The 16,362-nt window shown below is 50.3% G+C and overlaps 2 protein-coding genes across 7 annotated transcripts in view; both read right to left on the reverse strand.

Moving 5' to 3' along the window:
- The window catches only part of SRPK2 (SRSF protein kinase 2), a 330,809-nt gene that overhangs the window by 242,650 nt on the left and 71,797 nt on the right, over positions 1–16,362 (reverse strand). The gene's annotated exons all lie outside the window — the stretch shown is intronic.
- Positions 1,725–16,362, reverse strand: part of LOC127035616 (uncharacterized) — a 147,199-nt gene continuing 132,561 nt past the window's right edge. The window contains exon 2 of the mRNA XM_050925683.1: positions 1,725–1,745. The gene's annotated coding sequence lies outside the window, so the exon portion shown is untranslated. The remainder of the gene's footprint in view (positions 1,746–16,362) is intronic.

Below are 16,362 nucleotides of genomic sequence, written 5' to 3' on the forward strand. Positions count from 1 at the left end.
AGGTTCTAAGTCTCTACACCTCTCTGCTGTCAGCAAACAGAAGTGAAACCCACTGGTAAAGCATGTGTCTCAATCCCCTCCAACGGCTTGTCCACATAGAGGATAGGACAACAGCCAATTACTTCTACCAATCTGTTAGCTCAAGCAGTAGAGGTCTCTCTGCACTATGGATCGGAAGGTCCAAAATCTGCTGATGACTCAAGCTGGGAATCAGTATGGTTCCATATTGCAGAATTTCTGTTTTTCCAGTTTGTTTAAAAACAAAATAAAAATACACACCTGAGGAGATGACAGTCAAAAATCTATGTTAAAAGAACATCAGATTACAAACTCAAGTGCTCAAGCTAGAAAATGCCAGAATTCAGGTTGCCTGTGCAATCTTAATTTGGTCCCTATTCATTATATGCATATTCATTATGATACAGACTCATGTCACATATTTTGCCGCCCCCTACCCCGAATGGATAGTGCTCTAGGAATGAATCATGCTGGTATAATGAAGGAGGCAGTTATCTATAGGACTGCTTACTCATTTGTTGCAGAAGTTGGAAGGTAGGTAGTGACTGAGGCAGGGGACCACAGGAAGAGAAAGGATGGTCTTATGGTTAAGGAAGTTGAATGCCACCCTGGATAATTAGATTTTATCCCTGTCTCTGCCACACAGTCACTATGTGATGCTGAATAATTCTCTAAAATGTTCACAGCTGTCTACTAATTCTGTGTTCCCCATTTTGTGGGTGCCCAACGTGAGACACCTGGGGTCAGATTTGCAGAAATGCCAGTTACTACAACTGAAGTCAACTGGAGCTGTACTTTGAATATATAATGTTCTATTAAAAAAATAGGATAAGTATTCTGAAAAATATAGACTATAAGTATTTCAAGTTGGACACCCAAATTTAGTGGACATGGGTCAATTTTGCCCCTACTATCTCTGTGGCTCAGTTCCCCAGCTGTAAAATGGGAATAATACTATTGTTTAATCTTACAGAGGTGTTAAGATAAATTCATTAGTATTTTCTAAATCACTCAAACAGGAGGGTTACAACACCATAAAACACCCAAACAAAAGTAAGATCTGGGGCCACAAACTGAATGAGGACGACAAAAAGACATATTGAGTAACTACCAATTAACTGAACGAGGCAGGAGTCCTGCAAGGGAAACAAATAGTAAATGATCAAGTAATTAAAGACTATACGGTAACTTCTCACTTAACATTGTCCCAGTTAACGTTGTTTCATTGCTGATCAATTAGAGAACATGCTCATTTAAAGTTGCGCAATGCTCCCCTATAATGTTGTTTGGCAGCCGCCTGCTTTGTCCACTGCTTGCAGAAAGAGCAGTCTGTTGAAGCTAGCTGGGCGGGGCTTGGAACCAGGGTGGACAAGCAGCCCCCATATCAGCTCTCCTAAGTTCCCTGTGGGCAGCCTTGCTGCACTGCCATGTGCTGCTCCTGCCCTCTTCCTTGGAGCTGCTCCTGGGAACCTCCTGATTGCTTTGCGCGGAGGGGATGGGGGGTGTGCTAATGTCAGGGTGTCCCACTCCTGCTGCCCCCCGCTCCTTTACCCCTTCTGCACAGGGGGGGAGGGGAGACAAGACAGGGCTCAGAACCGAGGGAACTTGCAGGCAGCAGATGCTGTCTCAACTTGCTGATCTACTGATCTACTTCAAAAGCCAGTGTATTTAAAGTGGGGTCAGCATATTTAAAGGAGCAATGCACGTCTCTCTCTCTCTCTCTCTCTCTCTCACACACACACACACACACACACACAGTGTGTCTCTTTCTGGCTCTCTCACACACACATAGTGTGTGTCTCTGGCTCTCTCTCTACCATGCTGTGCCTCCTCCCTACATTAATAACAATGTGTTAACCCTTGAGGGCTCAACTGAGTGCTAGTTCATCATTTAACAGTAAGGCATTCCCTGGGAAATAGCCCATCCTCTGACTCCACCACCTCAACCAAGCTCCACAATCATAATTGCTGTGTACAATATTAAATTGTTTTAAACCTTCAACTGTCTGTGTGTATATGTCTTTTGTCTGGGAAAAAAAAATTCCCTGGAACCTAACCCCCCACTAGTTACATTAATTCTTATGGGGAAATTGGATTCGCTTAATATCACTTAGCTTAAAGTAGCCTTTTTCAGGAACATAACTACAATGTTAAGTGAGGAGTTACTGCAAGTCAATATAATTTGGGGTTACACACGAAAGGAGGTGTGCACGAGTGCTGAGTACATTCCCGAGCTGAGTCCTCCCACACACACTGATTTCAGTCTGTGTCTGCAGCTGGGTGTGGCTTTACCTGTGTGTGTGCTAGAGAAGTCTGGTGGCATGGGCGGTCTCAGTGGGAGGACTCAGTATATCAGGTGGCATCCTGGATGGGGGGTCCAACCCATCACACTCTTTATGACAGACCTTAATATATTTGAAGACTGATATCAGGTCTGACTTCTCTTCTCAAGACTAAATATTTCCAGTTTTTTAACCTTTCCTCATAGGCCGGGTTTTCTAAACCTTTTATCACTTTTTGCTGTCCTCTGGATTCTCTCCAATTTGCTCACATTTGTCAAACTGTGACACCTAAAATTGGACACAGTACTCCAGCTTTGTCCTCACTAGTACCGAATAGAGCAAAACAGTTACCTCCAGTGTCTTACATATCACACTCCTGGTCTTACACCCCAAAATTATATTAGCCTTTTTCATAATTGCACCACATGTTGACTCATATGCAATTTGTGATCTACTATAACCCCCAGATCCCTTTCTGTTGTACTACAAACTAGCATTTTGCATTTATGCATTTGATTTCTCCCCCCCCCCTCAACTGGTCATGCTTTGCAGTTATCTTTACTGAATTTCATCTTGTTGATTTTGATCAAGTCTCCTATTTATCAAGGTTATTTTGAATTCTATTCCCATTCTCCAAAGTGCTAGCTACCCCTCCCAGGTTGGTGTCAACCACAAATTTCATAAATATATGTTCTACTCCATTATCCAAGTGATTAATGAAAATATTGAAAAGTACTGGACCCAGGACACCCCACTAGATACAGCCTCATAGTTTGACAGGGAATCATTGAAAACTACTTTTTGAACATGGTTTTTCAACCAGTTGTGCCTCAACCTTACAATAATTTAATCTAGTACACATTTTCCTTGTTTAATTTGGATATCAAATTAACTTTATTTTATGCTGTCTGTATTGAAAATTAATAACCATTGTAAAAATTATTGGGAGGAGAAGGAAGCTGGAGATTTTGACAGCTGAGTAGGAGACAGTTGGGGCTTTAGCAGCAAGTAAGATTGAGCAGTGATTTTTGTATGCAGGAGACAGTGGAGTCTTAGGGCTAGTCTGCACTAAAAAGTTATATCAACATAGCTACATCTCTCAGGGGTATGAAAATTCTACAACCCGACAGACACCGTTAAGTCAACGTAACTCCCCGTATAAACATCACTAACTTGACAGAAGAATTCTTCCATTAACCTAGCTACCACCTCCTGGGGTGGTAGATTACCTACAGCAGGGGTTGGCAACCTACGACAGGTGCCAAAGGTGGCATGCGAGCTGATTTTTGATGGCATGCCGGGCAGGCTGAGCCACTCAGCCCACCACCGCTCTGGGTTTCCCGCTGCTGGCCCCTTACCAGCTGGGGTCCCGCCACCGGTCCCATTCAGCACCTGCTGCTGGCCTGGGGGAAGGAACACCAGGCTGGCAGCGGGCTGAGACCCCCAGCTGGCAAGGAGCCGGCAGCCGAAACCCCAGAGCGGCGGCGGGCTAAGCTGCTGAGCCCGCCGCCTCTCTGGGGTTTCCACCGCCAGCTCCTGCCAGCTGGGGTCCCGCCGCCAGTCCCACTCAGCACCAGCTGCTGGCCTGGGGGATGGAACCCCAGGCTGGCAGTGGGCTGAGACCCCAGCTGGCAGGAACCCGTGGTGGAAACCCCAGAGCAGCAGTGGTGGAAGCCCCAGAGTAGCGGCGGGATGAGCTACTCAGCACACAGCCGCTCTGGGGATCCCGCTGCTGACCCCTTGCCAGTCGAGGTCCCACTCAGCACCCACTGCTAGCCTGGAGGAAGGAATCCCAGGCTGGCAGCGGGCTAATACCCCAGCTGGCAGGAGCCGATGGTGGAAACCCCAGAGCGGTGGTGACTGTCACTGTAGCAATTCAACTGTAGACATAGCCTTACTGGGGAAGAACATATAAACTCCCCCTTTTGGATAAAGGTGAAAGTGATGAATCTGGAAGAGGAAGCAGAATTAATATACCACCCTCAAACCTCTGACAACTAAGTATCTCAATATCTGCCATTGTGTGCAATGACATGTAAGCAGAAATCGCGTTTTCTTCCTGCTAACATGGTTAAATAATTCATTATTGATTAAGTTAAAACTTAAACATCATTGAATTTCAGAGTCAACTCTCTTTGGGATAAATGAAAGCAGTTCATGCTTCTCTCACAGCTATTGTCTCAAGTCATCTCCAGATTTAGGCACACATCACTATGTTGTTTCACATGTGGTTCACATTCTGAAGATTAACACTGCGGAAGAATTTTCTTTTTAAATGAAAGCTTAGATTCTAGACCACAGTGATGCCACCAATTTTTAAACAGCCATTTTGCACATCTGCTATGCTATCAAACCTTCTGAAACCAGAACTCCCACACCACTTACTTAGCCATCATTCTAAGATAAACTTTAGGAGAACAAACAAGCTTTTCAACGCAAGTCAAAGGACAAAAAAATAGAGACACAATTAAACACAGCAGCCAACATAAATATAGTACTAACAGATAGGACTGGTAAGCCAGTCTACTGAGCTGTCAAATAATGTCAAATGACCAAGCAGCTGATCGCCTATTCTTTAACCAGTCAAATATTGTCAAATATTCCAGCAAGAATGCCCTGGTGTAGGTGGCAGCCTACCTTATGATTGTATCATGGTGCTATCTGTTAGCAAGCCTACTTAAATGTCTTGATCACTCATTTTACAACCATCTGTTGGGAAAGAGGTAAACTAATTGAAAGCTGAGCATCTTGACTGGCAGGAGTATTCTAGAACAAAGTGTATGTATATATGTGTGTATATATATATCTTTATTTGTATGCTAGACCATCAATGTAAATGGCAGTTTACAAAACAAATTAAAGGACATGGCTCCTGCCATAAAGATTTTACAATGTAACCTGTAACTAGAAGAAATTAACTCATGAGGGTGTGGGGGTAGGGGGAGATGAACAGCCACTAAGTCTTTCCTTAACAAACAGAAGTTTCACAGCTATTAAACTCCCTCTAACTCCCCAACTTTCCACAGAGCAAACACCACACATTAAATGCCCATGTAAACAAACCCCCACTTCCCCCCTCTCAACAAAAATCCCATTCACAATACACACACAGAGCCAAACCTTGCTGAGAATATAAAAAGTTCCATGCTAATGAGGGAGTGTGACATAACATTTTTATTGAGGTCTCTCCTTTCCTGATGCTGCTTATGTTTGCTGCAAAGAGGAAGGGGCATCTGCTGCCTGCCCCATGCCCCTCCACATGACCTAATAGTCTGTAATGGTCCTGAAAGGGTGAGGGCAGCATACCCAAAAACACTTTGACTGGTGAAATCTTCTGTAACAGCAGCACTTAGAAACAGAACTGAATTTCTACTGACTGCCTAGAATACAAGAGATACTTCACTATATCTTTTTATTTTTGTAATGCTCTCTAGATTAACAACATAATCAATTACGTAGAGTCAGGGAAAACTAAAATAATTTATATTAATTTTTTTTGCTAGACATGAACGTGGAAAAACTGTTAAAGCTAAGTACAAGCTCTGTTCTTCCACATACATAACACACGTAGAAAGAATGGAGAAGCACTCATTGAATTCTTGTGACATACGTCTACTGCTGTCAAATTTAGATTATTGCAGTCAAACAGTAAGAAAGGGAAAACTCGTAGGTGATTTGGCAGTCACACCGGGCGGTTGTCCATGTCGCCCACCCTTAAGGCCGGCCCCCCGGCCAACAGAGTGGAGCAGCGAGTGGCTGGCAGGGCAGCTGATGCCAGAGCAAGTGCATGGATAGCATAACAAGCAAGGTGCCTTCCCCCGCCCCCGAAGCCGGGGGACCAGCGGACCCTCCGCAGGCAAGCTGCCGAAGGCAGCCTGCCTGCTGCCCTCGCAGTGCCAGCACAGCGCCACCCGCGGCTTGTCGCCCCAAGCAAGCGCTTGGTGTGCTAGGGCCTGGAGCCGCCCCTGCTGGGTGGGGGCTCAATCTGGTTCTGTATTGTATTATTAAGATGGACCCCTGAATACTGAACCCATCTCTTGTTGCTGCTGACACCACCTGGCAGAAAGGTTACAGTCGCTTTTGAAAAGTTTTAGATTTAAGTGTTAATCTTACGTTAATTTCATGGATGACAATGACATCTTTAAAATGTAAGAAATGCAAGTATGAAGAAGAAAACCAAAGTTTTAAACCAGAACGGGAGAAAGATTTTGCATTCACTATTAAAGGTGGCAAATCCCTATGCCTCACCTGCAATGCATCACTCACTCATTACAAAGCGAGCAACTTGAATCATCACTATGAAACGAATTACAATAACTTTTTGTCTAAATAGCCTCCTGAATCAAAATTAAGGAAAAACAAGCTAACTGCATTAAAATTACACCTAAACAGTCAACAGACACTATTTTTGGTGTTCAGTAAGAAAGATGACAAAATAACCAGAGCTAGTTTTATGTCATCGAATAGGCTGTGCGTGACTTGTGGCTCTCGAACTTCTGAAGAGTACTGTATGCAGCTGGGAGGGTAAGTTTGGACACCTCTGGCATAGGGAATCACAAACATGTGTATTGAACTCCAGGTGGCCGCTCTGCAGATGTCGTGCAGTAGAATGTCTGTTAGGGATGCCGTGGAGGCAGCTTGTGGAGTGGGCTGTGATACTCCCAGGGGGAAGAATGTTCGCTATATTGTATCACTGTAAGATGCATGCGGAGACCCACTTAGAAATCGCGATAGAGTGTCACAGTGATTTCCTAATGGACTTGATTCTTTACAGGTAGAATGTCAGGACATGCCAGACATCAAGGGAGTGAAGCATCCTGTCTTCAGAGGAAGTGTGAGGTTTTGGGAAAAATACATGAGTATTATTTGATTGATATTAAACTTAGAAACAATCTTGGGAAGAAACCCAGGATATAGTCATGCTCGGCCAAAAGCATATCCACTGAGCCTGACAGCAGGTTCTAGTAGTCTCTTTTCTACTTATCTTAAGGACCACCTGAACGGGGCCAAACACAAGTGTTCTATTTCTGACGACAATGCAAAAACCAGGCCATGAGGTGGAGTGAGCCTGGATTGGGATGCTTAGTCTTTCCCCCTGTCCTGGGTTGGGAGAGCTGGGAATGGGCGGATCCTGATTGGTGGGCAGACATTGTTAGAAGTTCCATGAATCAGAACTATCTGGGCCAGAGAGGTGCTAGGAGAATGTTGACTTTTTTGCAGCATATCTTCCCTACGACCTGAGGAAGCAGGGGAATGGGAGGAAAGGCATATCTGAGTCTGTTCATCCCAGATACCAGCAAAGCATCACCATGGAAATTACAACCCATGGCTTCCCTGGAGCAATATAGGTGAGCGTTCCATTCATTTGGGATGCAGATAGGTCCCATAGCACAGTACCGCACTGTGTAAATATTTTGCTTAGGACTGTGTCATGAACAAGGCCGGCTCCAGGGGTTTTGCCGCCCCAAGAAGCCGAAAAAAAAAAAAAAAAAAAAAAAAAAGGTCGCGATCGTGATCTGTGGCAATTCAGCAGGAGGTCCTTTGCTCCGAGCAGGAGTGAGGGACCATCCGTCGAATTGCCGCCAAATACCTTAAAGTGCCGCCCCACTCCGGAGTTGCCGCTCTAAGCACCTGCTTGGTAAGTCATGAACTTCTCACTCATGGTCTGTCAAGAAGCTTCTACTTAACTTCTCTGCCAGACAGTTGTGAATACTGGGAAGATACACTGCCTGTATCATGATGCGGTGCCTGATGCACCAGTTCCAAATCTTACAGCTTCCTGACAGAGGGGACAAGATTTCATTCCTCCATGTTTGTTTATATAGACCACCATGTGATATCTTCCAACATTATCTATATATGGAGTGAGTGTATAAGCAGAAGGAAGGCCTTGTACACAAGGCAGATGGCCTTCAGTTCCAGTAAGTTTACATGTAGTCTGGCCTTTCATGGGATCCAGGTACCCTGAGCAATGTGGTTGTCCAGGTGAGCACTGCACCTAAGGAGGGAGGCATCCGTCACAATGGTGGCCCGGGGGGCAAAAGGCTGAAGGGAACTCCCACCATGATCTTTTCCAGGTTCAACCACCCAAGTTAAGGAGGTGACTACTCTGTCGGACACAACCACTCTGGAGTTGTTGTGGTTCTTGCATGGTTGACAGATCAAGTGGAGCCAACCCTGCAAGTATCACAAATGGATGTTAGGATACAGATATTCAGGCCTGTCTGCAAAGGCCTATACTTTAAGAATTTAGGTGTATTCTTATCACTTATCTAGTTATAGAGGTATAAAAGAAAGAATCAAAATCACTGTCTGTCTGTGTAATGGCCTTCCCTTACTGAGACAGTCTGAGGCCTGGTTCTTCGGCTAAGCAGCAGAGGCAGCCATAAGCTGGGAACTGTATGGTCACATCCTCACATTCCAAACTAGACACATTGAAATAAGGTGCTATTGGGCTATTAAGAATACAATCCTGTCCTGATATTCCTATCACCTCCAGAGAAAGGGAAGAGCCTAGAACATGTAAAAGGAAATTTAGTTTGATAGTTTTCTGTCTGGTAAGAACTCACTTATCAATGGACACAGCTGGAAAATTCTTATGTCTGTATAGATGTAGTTGTGAAATCCACACTTCTGTATTGTTTTGTATGTTTATTTGCATGGTCTCTGTCTGGTACTGTAATTGTTTCTGTCTGCTGTATAATCAATTTTGTTGGGTGTAAACCAATTAAGGTGGTGGGATATAATTGGTTAAATAACCACGTTCTTCTTCGAGTGATTGCTCATATCCATTCCAGGTAGGTGTATGCGCCGCGCGTGCACGTCTGCCGGAAACTTTTTACCCTAGCAACTCCAGTGGGCCGGCAGGTCGCCCCCTAGAGTGGCACCAGTATGGCACCAGATATATACCCCTGCCGGCCCGCCCACTCCTCAGTTCCTTCTTACCGCCGTGTCGGTTGCTGGAACTGTGGAGTGCGGCTTGCTGACCTCCACGTCCCTAGCTCTCCTGTTCTTGTTCGTCGTTTTTAGTTGTAAATAGTTCTTAGTTAAGTAGTAAATAGACTGTTAGCATAGTAGTTAGTTAGAATCTTGTAAATAGTTATCTAACATCGCTTGCGGGTGGGCCGTTGCCCTCCCCGGCACCCGGCACCGGGCCCATGCCTGGCTCGCCGGGTTTCAAGCAGTGCTCGGCATGCAAGAAGCCGATGCCTACGAGCGATCCCCACGACGCGTGCCTTAAGTGCCTGGGGGAATCGCACATCAGCGACAAGTGCCGCATTTGCAAGGCTTTTAAGCCTCGCACTAAGAAGGAGAGAGACCAAAGACTTCGCGCTCTCCTTATGGAAGCGGCTCTATCTCCGGCACCGGCAGCGCAGTCAGCCAGTTCTACTCCGGCACCGGACCGCGCCGGCACCGGCAAGACTCCCCGGCACCGACCATCTCCGGCACTGGGAGCAGACTCACGTCCCTCGGCGTCTGCAACACCATCCAGGCAGGCCCAAGTGGAGCGCCCGGCACCTACCCTGGCCGCGGCACCGCCTACAGGACTGCTGTTGACTCCGGGCCCAGAAGGTCCGTCGAGTCCAGCCCCTCCTAGCTCCCCCTTAAGATCAAGGGTCGAGCTACGGGTACCGTCTACGCCGGAGACCTTTGCCTCGGCTCGGGACATGATCGCATTGACGGAGCCATCTCAGCCTCAGCCGGCACCCCCGGGACGGGTAACCTCCAGGGGTAAGCCGATGCTTCGAGCGCTGTCTCCCGAGTCCCGGCACCGATCACCCTGGAGGCATGAACGCTCGCGCTCGGGGCGCCGCTCAGAGTCCTGGCACCGTTCTCCCAGGCGGTACCGGTCGTACTCGTGGCACCGATCACCATCTGCACGGTCCTGGTCGAGCTCGTCTCACCACCGGCACCGAGACTCCAAGAGCCGTTCACCTCGGCGTTCGGCTCCCCGGTCGACCTCCTGGCACCGAACCGGTGGTAGGTCCCGATCCCGGTCGACCTCCCGGCACCGCGCCGGTGGCAGGTCCCAGTCTCCGCTGCCGTCCCGGCACCGCACTCATCGAAGGTCGCGGTCCCGCTCCCGGCACCGACATCGCTCCCGATCCCGATCCCGATCTCGGCACCGGTCATCACGCTGTTCCCGGTCCTGATCCCGGCACCGATGTGGGTCGTGGCACCGGGCCTCGGCACCGAGGGGAGAGTCGGTCTCGGCGCACAGAGCTGCATACCAACCAAGCTCAGCGCCTCCGTGGCCTTCTAGGGAGCCATCGGTCTCTTCCCAGACTGACAGCGCCTATGCCATGGGACAGGACAGACACTCGGCCCTGTTCCAGGACCCTCCACCACAAGAGCGAGGGCCTCAACACTGGGGGTTTTGGACCCCATGGGCGTATTCCCAAGCCCAGGGTCCGCAACACGTTACCCCCCGCCCTGTGGGGGAACGCAGACCACCGGAGGCGACGGTATCTAGACCCCCTCACTCCCCGGAAGCAGACGGCAGGTCCAGTCACCGGGACCCAGAGCTCCCTCCAGAAACGGAGGTGCAGCCCCACACGGAACCCCCCGTGGACACTTTGTTGCCGGGGGTTTCCTCGTCCTCTTCTCTGGATGAGGCAGTGGCGGGTACCTCGTCCTCCAGTCCTCCCGCACTGGATCTTAGGGCACACCAAGACCTCTTCCGCCGGGTGGCAGAGAACCTGGACTTGCAAGCGGAGGAGGTGTCTGAAATTGAGGACCCGGTGGTGAGCATCCTTTCCGCCGATGCGCCCACCAGAGTGGCCCTGCCCTTTATAAAGACAATCCAGGCCAACGCCACTAACATCTGGCAGTCACTGGCCTCCATCCCTCCAACCGCTCGAGGGGTGGAACGAAAGTACATGGCCCCCTCGAAGGGCTATGAATACCTATATGTTCACCCGACACCCTGCTCGTTGGTGGTCCAGTCGGTGAACGACAGGGAGCGCCACGGACAAGAGGCCCCAGTGCCCAAGTCGAAGGAGGCGAGACGAATGGACCTCCTGGGCCGCAAGGTCTATTCGGCGGGGGCGCTACAGCTCCGGGTCTCAAACCAGCAGGCCCTCCTCAGCCGCTACTCCTTCAACTCGTGGGTAGCGGCGGCGAAGTTCGCGGAGCTCTTGCCTCAGGACACCCACCAGGAATTTTCCACCATCCTGGACGAGGGCAAGAAAGTAGCAAGAACATCGCTACAGGCCTCCCTTGATGCTGCCGACTCGGCCGCTCGGACCCTAGCCTCGGGGCTCACGATGCGCCGAATTTCTTGGCTGCAGGTCTCTGGCCTTCCACCGGAGCTCCAACATACAATCCAGGACCTCCCCTTTGAAGGCCAGGGCCTATTTTCGGATAAAACAGACCCTAGACTAAAAGACCTCAAGGACAACAGGGTCATAATACGGTCGCTGGGCATGCATACGCCGGCGACACAGAGCAGGCCATTCCGGCAGCAGAACCAGCAGCAGCAGCGGCGGCCGCACCCTCAGTTCCGCCCGCGGCAGGACCTCTCTAGGCGCCGAGGCAGGAACAACCGCCGCAGGCAGTCTGGTGGTCAAACGGGGCAGAACCAAGGCTCCGCCAAGGCCCCTCCAGGGCCTAAGCCTTCATTTTGAAGGTGCGCCCGAGGGCGCAGTACTAGTTTCCCCTCCGGATCCCTCCCCGCAGTTTTCCAACCGCCTTTCTTTTTTCCTCCCGGCGTGGACCCGAATAACGTCGGACCGTTGGGTCTTGCGTACGGTGCAGGCCGGTTATCGCCTGCAGTTTTCTTCGCCCCCACCCTCCCACCCACCATGCCCGTCCCTCTTCAGGGACCCCTCTCACGAGCAATTCCTCCGTCAGGAGGTGCACGCGCTCCTTGTCAAGGGAGCCATAGAGGCGGTTCCGGAAAACGAAAAGGGCAAGGGGTTTTATTCCCGTTACTTTCTAATCCCCAAGTCCAAGGGCGGCCTCAGGCCCATCCTCGACCTGTGGGAACTCAACAAGTATATCGTGAAGTTGAAGTTCCGCATGGTATCCCTTGGAACCATCATCCCATCCCTGGATCCCGGAGACTGGTACGCCGCCCTCGATATGCAGGACGCTTACTTTCACATCTCCATTGCCCCCCAACACAGGCGTTTCCTCCGCTTTGTGGTCGACCGCCAGCATTTTCAATTTGCGGTCCTTCCGTTTGGCCTCTCTATGGCCCCGAGGGTGTTTACAAAATGCATGGCAGTCGTCGTCGCACACCTTCGACGTTGCCGCATTCACGTCTTCCCCTACCTGGCCGACTGGCTGATCCGAGGCACATCGGAGCTGCAGGTCCGCGACCATGTCGACAGGATCAGCACCCTTTTTGCGGCCTTGGGCCTCGTCATCAATGTGGACAAGTCTACTCTGCTCCCCACGCAGCGGATAGAGTTCATCGGGGCCGTTCTGGACTCTACCCTGGCCAGGGCCTTGCTACCCTTGCCCAGGTTCCAGTCGTTGTCGGCCATCATTCTACGTTTGCAGGCGGCCCCGCTGACCTCTCTACGAACACGTCTGGCCCTTCTAGGCCACATGGCAGCCTGTACGTTCGTAACGGCATATGCCCGACTCCGCATGAGGCCTCTTCAATCATGGCTCATTGCGCAGTATCGGCCAGCCAGACATTCGTTGGACACAGTCGTCACCGTTCCTCAGCAGGTGCTGGACTCTCTTCGCTGGTGGCTGGACCAGTCCGTAGTCTGTGCGGGGCTCCCGTTCCATCCGCCCCAACCCTCGGCATCCCTGACCCCGGACGCTTCAGATCTGGGCTGGGGGGCACACTGCGGCACCCAGAGAACTCAGGGCTTGTGGACACCTCAAGAGATCAACTTCCATATCAACATACGAGAGTTGAGAGCGGTCTGTCTTGCTTGTCAAGTGTTTGTCCATCTCCTTCAAGGTCGTTGTGTTGCGGTGTTCACCGACAACACGATGACCATGTTTTACATCAACAAGCAGGGCGGCACCAGGTCCTCTCCCCTGTGTCTCGAGGCAATGCGTCTCTGGGAGTTTTGCATAGCCCATTTGGTTCACCTTTCCGCCTCCTATCTCCCGGGAGTGCGGAACACTCTAGCGGATCGGCTGAGCAGATCCTTCCGTTCGCACGAGTGGTCCCTCCGTCCGGACGTCGCCCTCTCACTCTTCCAGAGGTGGGGTCGTCCCCGGATGGACCTCTTCGCGTCCAGGCACAACACGAAGTGTCGAGCATTCTGCTCCTTCCAGGGTCGGGAACCAGGGTCTCTAGCAGATGCATTCCTGATCCCATGGACAGCCCACCTGTGTTACGCATTCCCTCCCGTTCCGCTGATACACAGGGTTCTCCTCAAGGTGCGCAGAGACAGAGCCCGGGTGATTCTCATAGCTCCAGCATGGGCCAGACAGCATTGGTACCCCATGTTGCTGGACCTCTCAGTAGCCAATCCGGTTACCCTGCCCCTTCATCGGGACCTGATCACTCAGGACCACGGCAGACTCTGTCACCCGGACCTTCCGTCTCTACACCTTACGGCATGGCTCCTGCGTGGCTGACAGGCTCCGAGTTGCGCTGTTCTACCCCGGTTCGGGAGGTTCTCATGGGCAGTAGAAAGCCTTCCACCAGGGCGACTTACTCAGCTAAGTGGAAGCGTTTCTCCTGCTGGTGTTCAGAGAAAGCTCTTCGCCCTATGGAGACTCCCATCACCACTATTTTAGACTACATCTGGTCCCTCAAGACCCAGGGTCTGGCGTTGTCGTCCCTCCGGGTCCACCTAGCGGCCATCTGCGCGTTTCATCCTGGAACAGACGGATGTTCTGTCTTCTCCCACCCTATGGTGGCGAGATTCCTGAAGGGACTGGAGCGGCTCTATCCACAAATCCGCCCTCCGGCCCCTTCATGGGACCTCAACCTGGTCCTATCTCGGCTCATGGGCCCTCCTTTCGAGCCATTAGCTACTTGCTCCCTGCTCTACCTCTCATGGAAGACCGCCTTCCTAGTGGCCATTACCTCAGCTAGACGAGTGTCAGAGCTGAGGGCCCTCACAGTGGACCCACCATATACCGTCTTCCATAAAGACAAGGTAAAGCTGAGGTCTCACCCTGCCTTTCTTCCCAAGGTGGTCTCAGCTTTCCATGTTAACCAAGAGATTTTCCTCCCAGTCTTTTTCCCAAAGCCCCATTCGTCCCACAGGGAGCAACAGCTCCACTCGCTAGATGTCCGTCAGGCACTAGCATTTTATGTGGACAGGACCAAACCCTTTCGCAAGTCCCCCCAGTTATTTGTGGCGGTAGCGGACCGGGTCAAGGGACTGCCGATTTCCTCCCAGAGGCTATCTTCCTGGGTTACCTCCTGCATCAGGACCTGCTACGACCTGGCCCACGTTCCGACGGGCCGTGTGACTGCTCACTCCACCAGAGCACAGGCATCATCGCTGGCTTTCCTTGCCCGCGTGCCAATCCAAGAGATTTGTAGGGCGGCGACCTGGTCATCGGTCCAAACATTCGCTTCCCATTACACCCTGGTTCAGCAGTCCAGAGATGATGCGGCCTTTAGCTCTGCAGTCCTCCAGGCCGCGACCTCTCACTCCGACCCCACCGCCTAGGTAAGGCTTGGGAATCACCTACCTGGAATGGATATGAGCAATCACTCGAAGAAGAAAAGACGGTTACTCACCTTTGTAACTGTTGTTCTTCGAGATGTGTTGCTCATATCCATTCCACACCCACCCTCCTTCCCCACTGTCGGAGTAGCCGGCTAGAAGGAACTGAGGAGCGGGCGGGCCGGCAGGGGTATATATCTGGTGCCATACTGGTGCCACTCTAGGGGGCGACCTGCCGGCCCACTGGAGTTGCTAGGGTAAAAAGTTTCCGGCAGACGTGCACGCGCGGCGCGTACACCTACCTGGAATGGATATGAGCAACACATCTCGAAGAACAACAGTTACAAAGGTGAGTAACCGTCTTTTACAATATGTTAGGACTGGTTAATACAGCTAAGCAAAACTCAAGTTTTACTATATAGTCTGCAGTCAATCAGGAAGTAGGGGGAAATGGGAACAGGGACTGGGGATGGGGGAATTGGAATCATGTTTTGCTAAAGGGGGAAATGGGAACAGGGGATGGGAACAGAAACAGGGACACAAGCAAGGCTCTGTGGTGTCAGAGCTGGGAAGAGGGACACTAAGGAAGTAAACTGGAATCATGCTTGCTGGAAGTTCACCCCAATAAACATCAAATTGTTTGCACTTTTGGACTTCAGGTATTGTTGCTCTCTGTTCATGCGAGAAGGACCAGGGAAGTGAGAGGGTGAAGGAATAAGCCCCCTAACAGCGGAGTTTGGCGAAAGAAGTCACGTAGGTGCATGCCTAACAGTGAGAGGCACTTGTGCACTGTGGTTCATGGTTTCTGGGCGATGTGTGAAATCTGGTTGCTGATTACAAGATACCTTTCTGAGGAGGGGAATGCTCTCATGGAAACCAAATCCAGCTTTGTCTCTATAAAGTTTATTGACATTGTGGGTAACAAAACAGATTTTTCTCATTTATGCAAACACTTAGGACTGTTAAAAGTTGTATGAGAAATCCTGTCACCAACCTGACGAGATCAGTCTACCAGGAGCCAATCATCCAGGTATGAGAATACTGTAGAGCCCTGGCATCTTATCTGGGCTGCTACCACAGAGAAAAACTTTTGTAAATACTCTGGGTGCTGAAGCCAGCCCAAAGGGGAAGTCTCAAAAACTGGAAGTGTTCCTGGCATACCATGAAATGCAGGAACTTCCTGTATGATGAGCAAATGTCCACATGGAATTATGTGTCCTTCATGTCAAGAGCCATGAACCACATTCCTCCCTGAAGGGAGGGGTTATAGATATCGGTGTAATCATCCGGAACATTAGCTTCTGAATTAAAATGTTGAGTTGCCAAAGGTCCAAGACAGGTCTCCACTCTTCATCTCTTTTGGGGATGAGGAAATACGGGGAGTAGAACGCTCTCACATGGTAAGAGACAGGATGTGCTGTACTGCCCCTCAGTGTAAAAGGGATTCTGCTTTTCACTGAAAAAGT

The sequence above is a fragment of the Gopherus flavomarginatus genome, chromosome 1 (assembly GCF_025201925.1).
Source record: "Gopherus flavomarginatus isolate rGopFla2 chromosome 1, rGopFla2.mat.asm, whole genome shotgun sequence".
In the NCBI taxonomy this organism is placed as follows: domain Eukaryota; kingdom Metazoa; phylum Chordata; order Testudines; family Testudinidae; genus Gopherus; species Gopherus flavomarginatus.